The sequence below is a fragment of the Polistes canadensis genome, unplaced genomic scaffold (genome assembly GCF_001313835.1).
Source record: "Polistes canadensis isolate GaletaPanama2010 unplaced genomic scaffold, ASM131383v1 scaffold_8, whole genome shotgun sequence".
NCBI lineage: Eukaryota > Metazoa > Arthropoda > Insecta > Hymenoptera > Vespidae > Polistes > Polistes canadensis.
This window is the reverse complement of record NW_014569555.1, coordinates 1,721,591-1,737,188: the sequence shown is the minus strand read 5'-3', so window position 1 is coordinate 1,737,188 and position 15,598 is coordinate 1,721,591. Positions and strand designations below refer to the sequence as shown.

General features: G+C 37.0%; 1 protein-coding gene across 18 annotated transcripts in view; it reads left to right on the top strand.

Moving 5' to 3' along the window:
* Positions 1 to 15,598, top strand: part of LOC106791553 (protein turtle) — a 222,452-nt gene that overhangs the window by 140,304 nt on the left and 66,550 nt on the right. The window contains exon 2 of one of the 18 annotated variants that reach the window (XM_014757278.1): positions 7,402 to 7,558. The exons of the other annotated variants lie outside the window; for them this stretch is intronic. The gene's annotated coding sequence lies outside the window, so the exon portion shown is untranslated. The remainder of the gene's footprint in view (positions 1 to 7,401; positions 7,559 to 15,598) is intronic. 18 annotated transcript variants of the gene reach the window in all.

Below are 15,598 nucleotides of genomic sequence, written 5' to 3'. Positions count from 1 at the left end.
GTATTATCGACATATTAATGTTTTTTAAGATTAAAAATACAGGATCAATTATTTGGAATGTGTTTTTACAATTAATCGTTGTAGTATCACATTCGAAAATGATTAATAATTGTTCACTTTTTTCGACTAGTTCTTTTTTCACTCGCACTTTTATTTATCTCCTTTTTTCTCTTTTTTTTCTCCAATCCTAAGCGTGTATTATTATTTACGAGCAGTCGTAGCCTTTCGACGCGCCGGTAAAAACAGCTGAGGCGCGTAACTCTTATGACTTATCGATGCGAATGCATGCACCTGCAACACAAACGACGTAAGCCGATTCCTGATGGTAGTAGTATTATTCGATATTTTCTAAAATTCGTTTGGATCAATAGATATACGTTGATTGAGGTATTCATTAATATTTTAATACGTTTTTCTCTTAACATTAATAATTGTACGATCCTTAGGATCGTTTATAAAAATGATTTGCAGTTCTAGGGAATGAGAAAAAAAGAAAAAAAGAAGTAATTTACGTTCGACCATTCGCTGAGATTCATTCTTGCGATGTAACACGTGCAAAGTTAATTTTCTAACTTAACGGAAAGAAACCTAGAAAAGAAAGAAAGAAAGAAAGAAAACATAAAAATAAAATCCAAAACAAAAGGAAGATAGATAACGGGGTAAGTTCGAGAAAATTCAGGCAGCAAAAATGAAAGTAAAGCCTGTGGTAAGAAACGTACGGTTAGACGAACATTAGTCTTCGTTCGACAACCGATTCGGTTGGCCGGCAAAAGCGGGAAATTAGGTTAAGGGGCCTGACGTTGGAAAAGTAAGAAATGAAAAGAAAAGAAAAGAAAAGAGAAGAGAAGAAGAAGTAGACGTAGAAGAACGTAGTGGATTTCGTGGCGAGTCTAGAGAAAGGGGGTGGTAGGTGTGTAGAACTCTCACGATACCCTGTAATTGAATCTGACCCTCACCCCGTTATTGTTTCTGCCCGTTTCACCGACTCTACACGGATTTATACCCCTGCCATGTTCCTACCCTATCCCCCTCCTCTTCATCACCTATCACCCCTCTAGACAACCATCCAGAAGGCAACCTCCATCCGTTTTTCACCCGGCACACGTATATAATCAGAATTATTAAGAAAAAGAGTAAAGAACATTGGAGAAACGTCGTTCATTGTTAAAATAGGACAAGATGAATGACGGAAAAATTGCTTCCCTTCGAGATACTTTATAAATATTATAGTTGATAAATATCGTATTTTAGTAAAAGGGATAGAATTATACGAGTCCTTAAGATAAATCGTTGACTTTTAGAAGATGTTTTGTTCTAAACATTCAGAAAACATTGACGATTGTTTTAAACAATAGAGATAGGAACAGATAGAGATACACAGAGAGAGAAAGAAAGAAATGTACGTTACCGTCGAAGAGAAATTCAGTGAGATCATATTAGGTACGTTTAGAATTCGTTACGAAACAACGGGCGAGCGATAAGATGTAGAAACCAAAAAAATGCTCGATTAAATCTTAATGAAGGAGGAAAGCTCGAGTTATCCTGGGGGACCATTGTTTCTGCCGTCTTTTTTTCTCTCCTTTTTTCCTTGTGATTTTTCTGCTTTATTTTTTTTTCTTTTTTCGTTTTCTTTTTCGTTCTTCGTCCTTTTTTTTTCTTCTTCTTCTTCTTCTTCTTCCTACCATTGTATTTTACCGTCGACGTGAAAAGATAGCATCTTCGTGACAAGCATTTGTTCGAAAGCTTTGTTTCTTTTTCTTCGTTGTTGCATTCTTGAGAGCTAACCGAACGTTTATAGAGGTTACGGATAGAAAAAAAAAACAAGAAAAAGGAAAAAAAAAATAGCACCGTGAATAAGAGAAACTGATGGAAAAGGGAAGAGGTGATGTTGGTGGCGGTGGTGGCGGCGGCGGAGGAGGAGGAGGAGGAGAGGCTGATGACGGGAGAAAAATGCATTGTTTCACTCGCAGTAGTAGTAGTTGGGTTCGTATAATCGTCGAGGTTTTACCGCGAGCAACGTTTCAACATTTCCCAGCCGACCAAATTCTCGTTTAATCTCACTTGACCCGGCAAAGCTGTCGAAATTCTCTTCTCCCTAACGGTGGTGCAACCCTTCCCGATTCGGCTTCAGGGAAATCAGGGAGGGATGGGGGAGGGGGTCGGAAACTACCAAACGAAAACTGCTGCAATTGCTGGTGCGAGCTAGCGTGGACCTATTGCAGAGCTATTGCGGATCGGTTGCCTTGAATTGTCGGCCCTCTCGTCGAATGCGTCGGCCTCGGATGTCAAGTACGTTGAGTACGATCGACGCCGGTATAAATCATCGACTTTTTTTTCTTTTTCTTTCTTTATTTTTCTTTTTTTGTTTTTTTACGATAAAAATGCCAGTAGGTACGTCGACTTAGAAAAATTTATTCGAAGGAAACGGAAAAACAACTAAAAAAAAGCACCGCGCTCTGTTCGATCTCTATTTGCTACTTTTTATCGAATATATTTTTCCTTCATTTCGATTAATGTAAACGTCAACGATTAATTTTCTACAAATACGTTCGAACATCGTGTAAAAAGAAAATTTCGATTCACTTATCGAGAGTAAAATTCTCCCCAATATTTTTATTAATATTTCAAATTGGTTTTTAGTGTGTGTATGTAGGAAATGAACTTTCGAAAATTATGTTTCTACTTACTTGCTAGCAAAGAATTTACAGACAAACGTCATAAGCCATAGGAACAATACAATTCCGTATTTTATGCGCAGATATAGCTTAGCCATGGATTTCAAGATAGCCACCCCATTTCTCCCCTCCCCCTCCCACCTCTTCAAACGAACGACCCAAATGCGAGCAGGCATATGACAGTACCGTGTATTAATGGACGTCGTATTTAATCGCGGTTAGGACGCAGTTGCATCGCCATTTTTACCGGTCAATTTTTATGGGCCATCAAACGGACGGTGGTGCGGCAATGTGTGTGCACGTTTCTCGCTGAGAAATATCGCCTCGTACCCGTTCGGGTACGAAGAAGAAAGAATGATGTCGACGTGGTCGAACGGTATTCCCGAATTCGTTCGGTTCGACATTTTTTTTTTATACTTCTTTTTTTCTTTTTTCCTTTTTTTTCGAAAAGTAGATTAGGTGAACCGTTAAAAGGAATCGATCGATTTGCGTTTATATTTGTGTGTATGGCGTATGTATGTGTGTGTAGATGTCTGTATATCTGTCCTGTCTTTATCTCTCTCTCTCTCTCTCTCTCTGTAAGCGAATCGTCGTATTTAGTTTACAATTTATTCGATCAATTGAATTTATTTATCACGATTTGATTGTTGTAAATCGCGCGCGCGCTTGCGCACGCGCGCACACGCGTTATGCGACATATTAAATTATATATTCTCTGTTATCGCGTTATTCTATTTACATTGAAAATTTGACCACGAAACAAAATTTAATACGAACGACGTGTTTCGCATTACAGCAGCAAGGTTCGATCGCGTTACCATCCAAGTCCCCTTTGTTTATTCGCGTTAATATTCTTTTAACGAATCAAATGAAACACCCTTTTTCGTTCTATTTATTTTCATTTTCTGTGATAAGCCGATAGAATGAATAACTGGACAGACGAATAGACAAGATCTGTCCTTCGGCTTAATATTTCGCGATCGTGAATGGTTAACGCTAGAGATCGTGCCGATTTCGAGAACACGCGATTACTTTTCGTAGGTCGAAGGTTGAAGGTCTCTTTCTTTCTTTCTTTCTTTCTTTCATTGCGTCTTGAAATGTCAGTAATATGCAACCACATAGGGTATATTTCAAACGGACAAGTAAACGTGAGACATCGAACTAGAGAGTACTTCGAATTTATCTACACGTGTTTACGACATATATATGTGTATGTGTGTATGTTTATATGTCTTGCATGTACGTAACTGGATAACCAATATTCTCTAAACCGATAGCGATTCCGTTTCTCGTTTCCGCGAGTTTCCGTGACGAATCGTCGTTAAAACTGGATTCTCATGGCTAACTGTCGCCCTCCTAGTTTGATTATTTGTTAGAACATTGTTCACGTGACTCACAACACATGAATTCTCTCGACCGATCTATTATTTCATAGCTCGCATTTTTATAGCTTTTCCATAAGAGAAGATAATAAAATAGAAAAGAAAAGAAAAGAGAAAGAGAAAAGTAGTTTCGATTAATAACAAATTTCATTTCAATCGTTCGATTAATTTACGTTTAAAGAAAGGTTCAATATTTATGACATATTTACAGGATCGATTTAGAATTTTTGTTATCAGTGTATTTAGAATTACATCAATTTAAGTTCCCGACGATGTATTATCGGAAATGAAAGCAACTAATCGAGATATAGCAATTTTCGCGGTAAGAGATCTATACAACGAGAGAGTTTGTGTGTTTCGTTTGGAAAAAGTAGTTACGATCGGTGCATCGATGACTATTAGTCAGACGAGCGTGAGTAATAAATGAACCGTGGCATCCCTCATTGTCAGTCCCTTTAAAATCCGACTCGTCGATATTGGCGAGGCATAGAACTACTGTGGATAGGAGGAACAGGAGAGAAAGAGTAGAAAAACACATAAAGATCGATATTCTCACAAGGGCCAGGCTAATAAATCAGCTAGATAATGTTCCCTTCGGTTGTTTAGATGAAACAGTACTCTCGTAATTTAGAACTCTCGGACATTGGAAAACGAATTTCGTAGCTTCGTTGCGTTCTCCGAGTTTGCCGTAAAGTTCCGGTTACTTCCTCGTGTTCGTGACAACTCTGACAACGTGCCTACGAAGTAGCCTAGAGAATACTACCTACATACCACGAAACACATTCCTCGTAATTATAAGGGTGTGTTTAAACTTTAGTACGAAAATTTAACTTTACCGTGAGTTAAAATCTATTCCTTAACCATATGTAAATGTTCAAAATGTCTTCAAATAATATTGACGATAAAGTTTTTATTTGAATTAATTGATTGTTTTCTGAAAACGCGGCGACCTCGATTTTCGAAAATAACAGATTTTCGGTAAATTACCGAGATTCGGGTACGTGTTCCGCCATATTGTAGGAAAACTTCCGACGAATAAATCGAGGCAAGTCACTGACAAATATTGACGGTGGTAAATAGATTTGTCATTCTTCGTACGGTCGCGAATTGTTGCCGCGCGTCGGTTCAAACGTAACCGCGATTAGCTCTCAATGTAAACGTAGCCCAATGGCGGAAAATCGACGCTTATGTTCTCTCGTCGCGTTCATTGTATTAAGTCGAACAATCGTATTACACAGTCGAAATCTTTTGTTACTATCAAATTGATTGTGAAAAACTTTACTATAGGTTAACGTCCAAAGATCACCCACGTAACGCACATTTTCTTCAATTCCTTTTCATTTAATATTTCATTTGCATATATAAAACTTGTTGTTTAATTAGAGGATACAAATGAATCGATGAGGGACAAACACAACTACTGTCCTCGGCATAACTTCGACGATAGTAAATTTTCAAAGAGGATTATCAGAGCACGATTTGCGCTTATATTACATTGACATATTATAGAAGCCGAATTACGCGTACGTATTTGACCCTAAATACGTTAGTTGTGTAATGAGTACTAACTATCTTCGTAAAGCTAGCTAGCTAGCTATATAAGCGATACGAGTTACAGTTTGTGTTATAAAACGTGCGATTTTCATATAAATTCCAAAGTAACGGTGTGTATATCCCGCTTGTATATATATAAATATGTACATACCAATGTACACGGTTACGTATTTATCGTACGTTTTTGCGAGTGGAAAAGAGTGAAGAGAGAAGGGAGAAAGAAGAGATGGAAGAGGGATAGGTGGAAGAGGATGAGGAGGAGGAGGAAGTGCTGACCGATCGATCGCGGGCATACCATTTACAGGCAACCAGCATCAGTCAGAAATTTATTCGCGCTAATGCACCAGACGGCTTTGTGGTTTATACAAAATCGATTTTCATAAAATCCACCGGGCCCTCCGCCCCCCTTCTGCCTCTCTCTGCCCCCCCCCCGCCCACTCCGCTATCGCGTATCGTTATATCGATACGCCAGCATCTATTACGTTTACATTTACCGCTGGTGCACTTGGTAATTGAGCCGCGTACAGTATAATCATTATCACAAGGCCAGTCGAATTGCCAGTGGCCGAATTGGTCGGTAAAGTCGGCGCGACAAAAATTACGCTTGGACTTGGATAACGGGGAAGTGTTATATCGAATATGTGTGTAGATACATATATCGGAAAGAGGAAAATATAGTCTCTGTGTAAGCGGAAAGCAACCATGACGCAAGTTCGAAATTAATCGTCCTCGTTCGTAGCTCGCTGCGGAAGCTGCAAACGAGATTACATCGTTTGATTAAAATTAATTTTTATGTCTTGTGCACAACTCGCCGAACGGGCGAGTTGATCTTTAATGAAGAAAGTTTAATCAACTTCTGTGACTGTTTATTACCGACCTCTCTTTCTCTCTCTCTCTCTTCTCTCGTTCAGGGAATGTATTGTTGAAAAGTGTTTTGTAACTCGCGAATTCAGGAATCGAGGTAGGAACGTTACGATACCTACCTCTGTCGAAAGTAGATGTTATCTGAATTGATTTATTTTTTTTTCTTCTTTTGTTCTGTGTTCTGAGGATATTTCTTTCTTTTTTTTTTTTTTTATATACAATATATATATATCTGTTTTTCATTTTTCTTTATTTCGTTACTCTGTCGCGTATAAGCAAAAACTGCGGTGCAGTCACCGAGCGGCAGAGTAACGATAACAGTTATTCAACGGTATTGATACTACATCTATATCGCATTTTCGATACTATTCCTTTTGTTCGTTTTTCACGAAATACCTTTCTATGTACCTACTCGCTAACGCCACTATCACCATTTATTTTAACTCAGGAACGTTTACTGCGAACGTGTTTCCGATCGAGAACATTCCATTAAGTTATTTTTGCGATGTACAATACATCTACAATGTTTGCTTTCTAAAAACTCCGTAAGAAATCGAACATCTCTGAAGTTTCATATATCATTTTACAGAAGAGACAAATTTTTTTTTTTCTGTGTAAACGATTAAATTGAATTCAACTATGAGAATGGGTAATAGAAAAGTAAAAGATAAAGAGAGAGAGAGAAAGAAAGAAGAAGCAAAAAGAACCCAAAAAAAAAAGAAAATTCAAAGAACGTATATTATATCTCTAATAAAAATACTATAATACATCGGAATACATTGGAGGAAAAATACTAGGCGACCTTTTACAGAAGTAAAGTAGCTCTCTCTCTCTTTCTTCTTTTCCTCCTCCTTTTGCATACTACTCCTCCACTTTTCGTCTCGCCTATCCAGTACCATATCAATTTCGAATTCCGTTAAAACCAGGACGCCGCCTAGGGCGGGAGCGAGTCGAACTCGAGTGCACTTTAAAACTCGACTTCGGGGACGGCGACCGAGGAGGAACTGGCTGGAAAAGTGATGACAAGAACTGTGCTCCTGGTGCTTGGAATAGGGGATAGATAGAAAATACTATAAGCTAACGGTAAGGAGTAAAAGAGAATAAAAGCACGTCGGGAATAATATTTCAAGGAAGCGTACTCGTAGCATTTGGATACGAAACGGTCTGTACTCGACTTTACCTCCATTTTCTTACGCCCCTAACTCTCCCCCCCCTCCCCGCCCTACCCCGAAAAGCCCTCAACTCCCTATGTCCCCCTCATCAAGGATATCCCAATGGAGAATATTATTCAAAAGTTACGCGACCCTTAACGTTGACTTTACCTCCTCGAAAATCGGAACTGATCCTCGGCCATAGCTGTCTCGCCTAATTCACCCTTAATGACCCTTTAAGCGGAATTTAAATGCACTCGCTTATACGACGTTACTCAAACTGGAAGCATTATTTCTCTATTCCTTTTTCGAGAGAGATAGAACACGTCTGTTCCTGTTTTCCTTCAGGATTTTCCGTTTTCGGAACAGCCCGCAATGCTCCACTTTGTCACCCACTGTCTACACCCAATCTTTGCATCTCTCTCTCTCTCTGTATCTCTCTCTCTCTCTCTCTCTCTCTTTCTATCTTTCACATACACATACTAACATCTCTCACTTTCTCTACATCTCTCATTATGCAAGTGGGCTCGTTCGAGACTCCGTGCTCGGCTAAGTAAGTTTGCGCCGGCTGCTTTAGGCAGCTCGTAGACACCGTTTAAACGTTATATTCCCTCCTTATGTGTGCGTTGAAATGTATATATATGTATATATATATATGCTTAAAGTGTAAGATCTTCATCGAAAACGATGTCAAGTGTTACAAGATCGCTGCTAAGGAAATGGAATTAAAGGGTTATATTTCTATAGGATACCGTCTGTCTCTTAGAATTTGATTTCCTTTTATTTCGCTCGTTAAATTCGAATCAACTATTATTTTTTATGGATTATGATCTCGATCTTTTATATCGGATCCTTGAATCCTCGGGGTAATATTTCTTGGTCAAAAACGCGATACTCTTTGGAAGGGATAAAAGCAGGACGATAGCAGATAAGGTTTTAATAGGAAGCTATTGGATACAAGCAGGTATGGTTGTTACCAGAGAAACGAGAACTTATCCCATTTATGGGAACGACGGTTCTCATAGTGATTTCACGTTAAAAGCTAGTTAGCGAAGTATGTCCTCTTGAATTCGCATTGGTCCAGCGAAAAGCCACAGGGGCTATATTACGATTACGTGTTTCGTAATGTCTTTAGAATGTAGATGATCTTTGTGATCATTAATTTTTAACTTACGTTATAATGGGATAGTTTGTGCTTAAACAGTAACGTCCTATTGATCTTTACATTTACGCTCTCGTACAGACGCGTTCGCGTAAAACAAAAAATAAGATCAAGATATTCTTCAAATCTTTCCTTAACAAATGGGGGCTTTTGTTTTCTTTCCATTTTTTCTTTTCTTCTTCTCTTTATTTTTTTTTTTTTTTTTTTTTTTTGTTTAAAATGAAAGACGCTTGTAAAAAAGTTGAAGGCAAGTGATAAAAAAAGAATTCAATTGAAAGTTGCTACGCTTCTGAGGTAGGTGCTGAGCCGAGCTGATCCCGCGGAGAGTCCTAAAATTGGTTTCCATGCTTGAAGTACGCCAAAGAAAAGTACANCTTTACATTTACGCTCTCGTACAGACGCGTTCGCGTAAAACAAAAAATAAGATCAAGATATTCTTCAAATCTTTCCTTAACAAATGGGGGCTTTTTTTTTTTTTCCATTTTTTTTTTTTTTTTTTTCTTTTTTTTTTTTTTTTTTTTTTTTTTTAAATCTAACATGCTAACGGTCAACAAAAAGTAAGTTCATGGAACTTGTAGGGCGTGTTATTTGATTTTTGCTACGCTTCTGAGGTAGGTGCTGAGCCGAGCTGATCCCGCGGAGAGTCCTAAAATTGGTTTCCATGCTTGAAGTACGCCAAAGAAAAGTACAATTCCTTTCTTTCTTTCTTTCTTTCTTTATTTATTTCTCTCAACCAAGTCCTATCAGAAAGCCTTTTCCCTCTGTTAGGAAAAGTTTAAGGAGTTTCCTACCAACTTCCTTTTGGACTTTAGTTCGTTTTCCGATCACGTTATTTATCTGGGATGGATCAAGACGATTCCGAAAACAACAAATTTTGCGACTCTCTTTCTCTCTTCGTAAGAAAACTTTATTACGTTATTTTTTTTTTTCTTTTTCCTTTTCTTTCTATCTCTTTTATCTTGCTCCTTTTAGGATCACAACATCTTACAGTGATACTATTCGTTTGTAAGTTTTCAAACGTCCAACGTAATTATATTTATAACTTTGATTGAAACCTTTTTCCGAAACCTTTTTGAGATTTTTCTTTATCATTTTATTTATAATCAGTGAATTATTTTGATCCTCTTATAATATTTTCAGTTCTTATTAAAAAACACGTTGACACGGAATTACCAAAATACTTTTCCAGGGCTGTTGATAATCGTTATTGTTCGCACCAGGGTAAAAGTTCTTCTTTAAGTATTGGGGGTGTGTGTGTGTAGAGAGTTGTATCGCAAGAAGAGAAGTGAAACGAGACAAGCGAGAGACGTCTAACAATAAGTGCACTTTCCTTCAGCACGATCGATTCAATTGCAAGCATGGGCTGCTGACCGACTCGATAGAAAGACTCGCTTTCTTTTACCAACCTTTCCAAGTACTCCTTTCCACTCCCTTTTATTTCAATCTCTCTATCTCCGTCTTACCTTGCTCTTTCAACCAGAAAGACAAGGCTACTCAAACTTTTTCTTTTTCTTATTATTCTTTTTCCTCTTATTCTTCTTCTTCTTCTTTTCCTCGGTGACGACGAGGATCTCACGATCCTTGATTTTTTTATAATATAATTACTTAAGTCTTTCGTTAAAGAAAAATCTCAACAAAAAAAAAAAGAGAAAATAAGTAAAGAAAACAAGATTGTTGAAATATAATTAATTACTTCAATTTATAGTTCATTGATTTGGTAACAGACGTGAAAGTAATATAACTATACTGGAATAAGCTTTCCTCCCTTCCTCATCACAGTTTTCTTTCCTTGTTTCTTCAAGGAAGAAGAAGAAGAAGAAGAAGAAGAAGTTTGCTCGTTAGAAAAATCGTTACCGTGCGTTATACTTTTCTTCCTCTCCGTTGGATTTCGAATTAAGGGCTTACCACCTTGGCGCACGGAAAAACTAGCATAAAAAGACAACTTTATTTCTTTTTTTTTTTGGGAGCAACTTTCAAGTACCGTCACTTCCCCTCAGGCCTCACACTTGGCTCGCGAGTCATACGTTGCTTGAAACGTAGCTGCGTCAAACAAAAATTTTCTTGTTTGATGCTAGTTTATTCGGGCACCAAACTGGTGCAACCTCATAAACGAACGAACGAAACAAAAAAGGGGTTGAAAATTTATCGATCAATTTTCTTTCGCTACAACGATGGAAATAATTGTATAGTAGAGCGTTAGAGGTGAATTGCAAGTGAAATTATGTTCCAATAATGAAAGAGAAAAAAATAAGGCGAGAGAGAGAGAGAGAGAGAGAGAAACTGGTCAATGAAAAGTTGACGAAACAACTTTGGATCGATTTCCGGTAATTCTCTTTTGCATTGCCAACTAAAAATTGTATAACCGTGTACTCATATGCGCGTGATTGAATATGTATATTTAATAAACTCTGCGTAGAAATTTAGATGCACTTTAGCTCGGGAGCGAGTTGCATATATACGTTAAGGATAAAATATTTAATATAACATGCGAGAGTAATTATTAGTATTCTATTATTAGAATCGTATTCATAATGATTATAACTATGTTGTTGCAGTCGGTTTTAATGTGTATCTTCAAAATCTACCTTTATATTTCCATTGACGAGAAGAGCAACGAAATGGGGAGAGGGATATTTTATATGCGTTAATTAGAAACGTAGAAAATAGATGAGGAGACTCGTATTAATGAAACAAAAAAAAAAAGAAACAAAAATATCTAAAAAAAGGAAAAAAGAAAAAAAAAGGGAAAAAGTAGAAGAAAACAGAAAAAAGAATATTTCTTGCATACGTGCAATCAGCAATGGAGATCAGAATTACATTCACGATCTTCTCAATTCCTCATTCCTCTTTCTGCATATTCATCATGGAAGAAAAATACCCACGAGTTTAACTTGAAATCTAATGAGAATTATTCTTGAATCAAGCCGCGGTACGAATAAGTTTTCACCTTTCTAGCCCTTCATAATAAAAAAAGTTAAATGACGGTTCTCCCCTTTATTTCGTATGTTCACTTATTCTTTATTATATTATGCTAATTGCATGATATTGAATGAAATATTTTATACAAAATAAAAGCATAATAATTATAAGATATTACGAATGAAAATAAATTTGTTGATCTAACAAACGAATCGATCGACGATTATCGAAAACAAAGGGTGATCCCCAGTCGTTAATTCATACACGAAGAAAAAAAGTAAAAGAAGATAGATTGATCGTGCAGGTGAACGGTATTGAGAGAATCCAATTTAGGGAAGGTGATCGACGTTAACGATCGTTGAACGTTGAGCTTTTGGAATTCAGGGAATACCTCATACCAGCAACGGTAAAGTCCTACGAGCTTTTGGATGACCGCAAAAAGTTAGACCATCCTAGAAGCTTCCTTGGAGGTTGTCTCAAGTCTCGCTCGGCACGCAACCGGAAGTCGAACATCCTACTCGTAATTCGCGCGTGTACCTTGCTAGGAGTTCTCTAGGTTCTCACCGGTGGTAGGTTTCTAAGGGATGAAGTAGTGGAAGGGTTGCTTGAAATGCCACTAGTCACCTCTGTTCCCAGTTTTGCGGTTCGCAAGCTCTACGATGCAGCTGCGAATGATTTGGGTCTTCCTACTACCTTACTCTGTCTCTTGTATTAGAACGGGAAAGAGAATGAGAGAATGAGAGAATGTGAGAGAGAGAGAAACAAAGGGTTGGCAAAGGGGGAAAGGAGATGAAGGTGAAACAGTTTTGCCGCGGTTGCGTTTCGCGGTCGTTATGCCGTAGCACGAACCCGTCGTTTCGGCCCTCGCGAATGCTTTCAGGGCTTTACGTTGTCGAGGCATACCGCAAATATCGGCGACACCTTTCCATATATTCAACGACCGGATGGTGCGCGTTGCTTAAACATGCCTATGCGATTCTCATTTGTGTCGAGATAAAGAACCACGTACGTGTCAGCTATTGGTTAGATTAAATATGCGCCTCGTATATTTTCCTTTTCTTTGTGTTATCAAATAAAAAAGATAGATAGATAATAAATGAACATAAACAAGGAGATAACGAAGTTTAAATTTGTACTGTATTGAATATTACAAAAATGTATGTCTGTTTAAATAAAAAAGACGCTGAACTTTAGAGATTAAGTTGCTGAAGAAGTCCCAATAAAGGGACCAATTAATCAAAACGAAGTTCTAGTTCTTTTGAATGTTCAAATTCCCTACGATACCTATTTATTAATAAACAAGAATATTTTTCTACACAAAAGAATCGGATTTTATTGATAAACCAATGAACGTGAGTTAGTGTTAACGTTGAAAATCAAAAACGGCCATTCTAATTTTATGTAGATTATTCCAGTTGTTAAATTTCTTTCGATTGCAAAACCGCGAATACCATTGTATCCGTTTGATTCGAATATAAAATCAATAGAGAATGAGAGAGTACGAGGTAAATTGGGTTTGAATTGAAAAATATTGATAACGCAATATGCATAGGATGTTTTTCCTGATGACAATGACGATCGCGTAACAGGATGATGAATGCTGTGAAAATTTTCACTTTATCAAGGTGGTATGTTTATATTGAAGCGTTCCTCGTCAATATTTATTATTGCAATGTTTTTAAAACGTTCCATGAGAGGTTGCGAATCGTATCCAACATAGATAGGAACCTTCTGGCGTATAGCTAGTTGGATTATTTTATGAGAGAGAGAAAGAGAGAAAGAGGCCTAGCCAAACCAGAATCATTACTATGAAGCAGGAATCGGTATTGGTTGGATCTGGTAAACGCTTTCATTTGCATTGTACAGACGAGTTTGACATTCACGTTTACAACTTTGATACATCGAGTACTCAATACTCGTTGATCAATTTCCGCTTTGTCTCGAATATATTTATTATAGAAATAAATTACGAATATCTCTCTGTTTAATATATTAAGTATAAATATTGTATTTAGTTTTCTTCATTAAAATATCAAAGTTTATCTTTATTTTCAATTATATATAATTTTTCAATCTAATACCATCGGTTCTTTAAACGTTTTGTATCTCTGTTAGTTTCTTAAGCTAATATTCCCTTTTCGAGAATACAGGTTTACCGATAAATTCTATTCGCACCACAAGCACGATTAGTATTCATCGAATACGTGTGCGACAAAGCGGTCGATTGCTGATTTACGCGAGTAGAGCAAGCTTTGTGAAAGAGGGACAGAGATAAAACAAGAAAAAAGAAAGAAATAGTGGAATATAGAGGGAAGAGTGAGATAGGAAGAGAGAGAGAGAGAGAAAGACAAAAAAAAACATAAATTTAAAAATACTTCAATCTTTCTATCGGAAATCTTTAAATGCATCACACGTCGTAGAACTACGTACAGAGAGTGAGTTCATAGGATGCTTTTATTTTCATCTCGTACGCGTCTTTAAGTCACGAAAGTTCTCAGAAAAAGGTTGCCTCTTCAACGTAACAATCAAAAAACTTTAACGTCATTGACGTTAAAATAATTGCTACGTAAAAGATTTATTGAAAATGTTCACATTTGCTTTTATCCCCATAGCACGAGATTTTATTTTTTGAATTTACAATTTGTCTCAAAAAATAAAAGAGAGATTCTTATAAAATAAATATATAATATATTTTTTAGTCGATATATATATAAATCTTTACTTACGTAAGTTAAACGTAGGTACGTAAAGTTAGTCTTCCTGAATCATGCATAAACGAAATTAGGCGGGTGAACTCGGGCAAAACTCGATATCGGTTTGCTCGAGTTTAATAATCGGTAAACGATTGTCCTGTGTGTGGCGAAATTAATTTAGAGTTGGATAGGTACATCCTGTTAAAATAGTAGAATAAGAAGAGACAGAGAGAATGATAGAATTCAAGAGAAAGAGAGAGATAAAGTTAGATAGTAGTAGTATTCCGTGAATTGAAGCGGATATCGTAGGTAAACGGAGTCAATTACAGGAGTTCGAAGCTGTTCGACGACACAATAAGGGAGTAAAGTGCGGTTGAACAATTTGGTTCGCTGAATCTCTTCTTCCCACCTATCGGGCTCCAATTCTTCTTCTCTTTCTCTTTATCCCTTTACCTTTCTATGACCATTTTCTCTCGGTCCATAAACAATTCTACGTTGAACAGGAGTTAACTCGTATACGATATTCGTCCTTTTCCTGCAACTATATAGGGTGGTACCGTTCGCATTTGCAATCTCAATAAATGTTTATACAAACCTTTATCGTATGTATATACGATAAATTTCGAAATAAACGTTAGAATCGTATAGGAAAATAAAAAAAAAAAAACAAAACCAAAAAGTAATATACGTACACGTATTAATCGTTCTCCATTCGCGAAAATTCGTTTAATTAGAATACCACTACGTTTAATTGTTGCCACGAATTTGAATTGTAATCATTATGAGTGAAAAAACATTACGAGTGCGCGCGCGGCTATATATATATATAATCGGGTTATTTTATTCTTGTTTCATTTTTTAAAAGTAGGATCGATATTTCTTCCACTTCTCAAAATTCTTTCCGAAGCTATTTCAGTATTAAGATTTGCATAATATGTATTGTTTCATCGTACCTCGCGCGCATCCCTCGTTTTACCTATTCTGTACTCTACTTATGCATACTACATTTTCATTTTGCTTTCTTGTTTTCTCTCCTTCTTTCTGTCTCGATTCACGAAGTAGAAAATACGTTTCTTTTTTTTCTTTTTTTTTTTTTTTTTTTTAGAGAGAGAGAGAGGTAGAAAGGAAACGTAGGAGGATTCTTTTCCTAGCGGCGGTCCGCTGCGTAGCTTAGCTTAGGATCCTGAATTTCGCCGGA